At 62.4% G+C, this 5,000-nt stretch overlaps 1 pseudogene; it reads left to right on the forward strand.

Annotated features, from left to right (window-relative positions):
- Positions 1-5,000, forward strand: part of LOC126443558 (large subunit ribosomal RNA) — a 7,961-nt pseudogene that overhangs the window by 804 nt on the left and 2,157 nt on the right.

The following is a 5,000-nucleotide window of genomic DNA, read 5'->3' on the forward strand; positions in this document are numbered from 1 at the left end:
CCGGATGACGGACCTACCTGGCCCGGCCCCGGACCCGCGCCGCTGTTGGCTCGGGATGCTCTCGGGCGGAATAATCGCTCCCGTCAGCGGCGCTTCAGCTTTGGACAATTTCACGACCCGTCTTGAAACACGGACCAAGGAGTCTAACATGTGCGCGAGTCATTGGGCTGTACGAAACCTAAAGGCGTAATGAAAGTGAAGGTCTCGCCTTGCGCGGGCCGAGGGAGGATGGGGCTTCCCCGCCCTTCACGGGGCGGCGGCCTCCGCACTCCCGGGGCGTCTCGTCCTCATTGCGAGGTGAGGCGCACCTAGAGCGTACACGTTGGGACCCGAAAGATGGTGAACTATGCCTGGCCAGGACGAAGTCAGGGGAAACCCTGATGGAGGTCCGTAGCGATTCTGACGTGCAAATCGATCGTCGGAGCTGGGTATAGGGGCGAAAGACTAATCGAACCATCTAGTAGCTGGTTCCCTCCGAAGTTTCCCTCAGGATAGCTGGTGCTCGTACGAGTCTCATCCGGTAAAGCGAATGATTAGAGGCCTTGGGGCCGAAACGACCTCAACCTATTCTCAAACTTTAAATGGGTGAGATCTCCGGCTTGCTTGATATGCTGAAGCCGCGAGCAAACGACTCGGATCGGAGTGCCAAGTGGGCCACTTTTGGTAAGCAGAACTGGCGCTGTGGGATGAACCAAACGCCGAGTTAAGGCGCCCGAATCGACGCTCATGGGAAACCATGAAAGGCGTTGGTTGCTTAAGACAGCAGGACGGTGGCCATGGAAGTCGGAATCCGCTAAGGAGTGTGTAACAACTCACCTGCCGAAGCAACTAGCCCTGAAAATGGATGGCGCTGAAGCGTCGTGCCTATACTCGGCCGTCAGTCTGGCAGTCATGGCCGGTCCTTGCGGCCGGCCGCGAAGCCCTGACGAGTAGGAGGGTCGCGGCGGTGGGCGCAGAAGGGTCTGGGCGTGAGCCTGCCTGGAGCCGCCGTCGGTGCAGATCTTGGTGGTAGTAGCAAATACTCCAGCGAGGCCCTGGAGGGCTGACGCGGAGAAGGGTTTCGTGTGAACAGCCGTTGCACACGAGTCAGTCGATCCTAAGCCCTAGGAGAAATCCGATGTTGATGGGGGCCGTCATAGCATGATGCACTTTGTGCTGGCCCCCGTTGGGCGAAAGGGAATCCGGTTCCTATTCCGGAACCCGGCAGCGGAACCGATACAAGTCGGGCCCCTCTTTTAGAGATGCTCGTCGGGGTAACCCAAAAGGACCCGGAGACGCCGTCGGGAGATCGGGGAAGAGTTTTCTTTTCTGCATGAGCGTTCGAGTTCCCTGGAATCCTCTAGCAGGGAGATAGGGTTTGGAACGCGAAGAGCACCGCAGTTGCGGCGGTGTCCCGATCTTCCCCTCGGACCTTGAAAATCCGGGAGAGGGCCACGTGGAGGTGTCGCGCCGGTTCGTACCCATATCCGCAGCAGGTCTCCAAGGTGAAGAGCCTCTAGTCGATAGAATAATGTAGGTAAGGGAAGTCGGCAAATTGGATCCGTAACTTCGGGATAAGGATTGGCTCTGAGGATCGGGGCGTGTCGGGCTTGGTCGGGAAGTGGGTCAGCGCTAACGTGCCGGGCCTGGGCGAGGTGAGTGCCGTAGGGGTGCCGGTAAGTGCGGGCGTTTAGCGCGGGCGTGGTCTGCTCTCGCCGTTGGTCGGCCTCGTGCTGGCCGGCGGTGCAGGATGCGCGCGCCTGCGCGGCGTTCGCGCCCCGGTGCTTCAACCTGCGTGCAGGATCCGAGCTCGGTCCCGTGCCTTGGCCTCCCACGGATCTTCCTTGCTGCGAGGCCGCGTCCGCCTTAGCGTGCTCCTCCGGGGGCGCGCGGGTGCGCGGATTCTCTTCGGCCGCCATTCAACGATCAACTCAGAACTGGCACGGACTGGGGGAATCCGACTGTCTAATTAAAACAAAGCATTGCGATGGCCCTAGCGGGTGTTGACGCAATGTGATTTCTGCCCAGTGCTCTGAATGTCAACGTGAAGAAATTCAAGCAAGCGCGGGTAAACGGCGGGAGTAACTATGACTCTCTTAAGGCGGCCAAGTGGCGGCGGTGTGGCTGCATCCGGACTTGGCTTTTCGAAGTGCGGTCTTGATGTAGTCGTGCTGCTGCTGCGAGGTGCCTTCCTTGGGTTATGGTTACAGGGAGAGTGATGCGCAATACATGGGCCTAGCCCTCTTAGCCTCTCCTCTCCTGCGGTCTTCTCCCCTTCTCGTGGGCCCGCTGATTTTCGCAGAGTGGAAGACCGCACCAGGGGCTTGGGGGGGTTACCAGCCCCCCCTCGCATTATCCCTTTTTTTAGTTGGGGGCAGTAACCAGAGAATAAGTGGTGGCCCTTCCGCTGAAGGTGCCACCCCAACTCCCCCAGCACCTAGCCGGCCAACCGGCCGTGCCGAGAATCTTGTAACTTTTGCAGCAGTATACGCCTGTAGTGAGTGCCACCGCAGCTTCACCACCAAGAATGGTCTCGGGGTCCATCGCCGCCGCCAACATCTTGCGGCCGCCAACGCGGAGATCGTGACGGAGAGGCATCGCGCGAGGTGGACGGAGGAAGAAGTCCTGTCGCTCGCCAAGGCAGAGGCCGAACTGTTCCTCGAGAGGGACGCCCGGTTCTTCTTTGTAAATCAAGAACTCATCAGGATGTTCCCCGACCGAACGCTTGAGGCAATCAAGTGCCGACGGCGGCAAGCTGCCCACAAGCAGCTTGTCCGCCAGTTCATGGAGGCGCTTGAGATCGGTCGGGGGGAAGAGCCGGCGTCCCGCCGGGGAGCAGCGAGCCCGCCGCCTGACGCGGGCGAGGCCGCTGCGCCGCCCGTCGACGCAGCCGAGGACTTCGCGGCCGACACCACCGGGCCGCCGCCGGAGGGGCCGACTGACGCCGCCATCTGGGAGCATCTGGCGGGGCTACCTGCTTCCGCCCAGCGTTTCTCTGCCCTGGATCGAGTCATAGGTCTGGGGCGGGGCACGCCGCCCGATGTCATCCTGGGCATGCTCCCGGATGCCCTTGCGTCGGTCGGGTCCAGAGGGGAGAGATCGATCACCAGGACACAGCGGCCGCGCCAACCATCGAAGCGGCCGCCTGCCGCGCCGCCGACGCAGAAGCGCAAGCGGCGCCGCTGGGAATACGCGAGAACGCAGGATGCCTTCCGACGGTCGCGTGCACGTTGCGTGCGCGGCCTCTTGGATGGCACCCTGCTCCAGCCGCCACCTGCCATCCCTGGTCTGCTGGACTTCTGGGCGGACCTCTTCACTAAGAAGCCCGTCTCCACCGCGGGCTTCATTCGTGACCGCCTCCTTCCGCACTCGGAGCCTGTCGCTCTTGAGTGCCTATGGGGGCCGGTCACACATGAGGAGGTCGCCGCCGCGTTGCCGCCCAGGGGATCAGCAGCTGGGCCGGACGGCCTTACCCCAGCGGAGTTGCGGCGCCTGCCGCACGAAGTCCTGGTGAAAGTGATGAATCTCTTCCTTCTGGCCCGCGCCCTTCCGGAACGCCTGCTTCGCGCGCGGACGTCCCTTCTCCCGAAAACGGCTGCACCAACATCCCCCGCTGACTTTCGCCCCATTACGGTCTGCTCGGTGTTGGCGCGGACCTTTCACAAGGTTCTCGCGTCACGCCTGATGCGCGCTTGTGCTGTGGACGAACGTCAGCGGGCATTCATCCCTCGGGATGGGATGTTGGAAAACACTTTCATCCTGGACACTGCTCTCACCGACGCAGTTCGCTCCTGCCGCTCTGTCTTTGTGGCATCGATCGATGTATCTAAGGCATTCGATTCGGTGGATCATGCTGCCCTTCGCCCCGTGCTGAAGGCGCATGGCCTACCGGATTGCTTTGTCGAGTATGTCGAGCGGTGCTACGAGGGCAGCACGACAGTGATAGCGGACGGCGCCGGCGTGGGCGTGTCTGTGCAGCCAGCACGGGGCGTTCGCCAGGGCGATCCCCTCTCCCCCCTCCTGTTCAACTTTGCGGTGGACTACGTTTTAGGCCAACTGCCCTCCCACATCGGAGCTCGGATCCTCGGTCGCAGAGTCAACGCTGCGGCCTTTGCAGATGACGTCTTGCTGTTTGCAGCGATCCCGAGGGGCTTGCAGTCCCTCATCGACGCAGCTACCGCAGCCCTCGCCCACCTAGGGCTGCAGATCAACGCCCGGAAGTGTTTCACCCTCGCCTTAGTCGCGTCAGGGCGCGAGAAGAAGGTGAAGGTGGACAGCAATGTCACCTTCACAGCAGGCAATACCACCATGCCTGCCCTGCGTGTGGGTGAAACCTTCCGGTACCTGGGGCTGCAATTTTCCACGGCGGGTCGCTGTGTCTTCAATCCACGTCGTCACCTGGTGGAGCAGCTTGACGTCATCTCCCGAGCTCCGCTGAAGCCGCAACAGCGCCTCCACGCTCTCACCAACGTGCTTCTCCCTGGCCTGTACCACGGGCTGGCCCTCAGCCGCACCCGGGTGGGTGCATTGAAGTCGGCCGACGTCACCATCCGGGCCGCCGTCAGGAGATGGTTCCGCCTTCCGGCGGACACCCCCCTGGGATACTTCCACGCTCCTGTTGCCCAGGGGGGCCTCGGCATCCCATCTTGCCGATGGATGGGTCCGACGCTTCGTCGGTCCCGTCTCCTGGCGCTGAAGAAGATAGGGCCAGCCTGCGACGGTGCAGGCATGGATGAGGTGCAGCGTGAGATCGAGGTGCTGGAGCGCCACCTAATGTGGGAGGGCCACCTCCTCAAATCGTCAACGCAGGTTGGGGAAATGTGGGCGGCGCGCCTACACATCGCCATTGACGGTGCGGCGCTGTCATCCTCTGCCGCCGTCAGTGGCCAACATCAGTGGGTCGCCGACACCAGTCGCCTGCTATCTGGGCGTGACTACATCGACGCCCTCCGCGCCCGCATCAACGCCTTCCCTACGAAGGCACGGCGCAGTCGCGGGCGGGAGGCGGACACCAGATGCCG

This window comes from Schistocerca serialis, unplaced genomic scaffold (genome assembly GCF_023864345.2).
Source record: "Schistocerca serialis cubense isolate TAMUIC-IGC-003099 unplaced genomic scaffold, iqSchSeri2.2 HiC_scaffold_157, whole genome shotgun sequence".
In the NCBI taxonomy this organism is placed as follows: Eukaryota; Metazoa; Arthropoda; class Insecta; order Orthoptera; family Acrididae; genus Schistocerca; species Schistocerca serialis.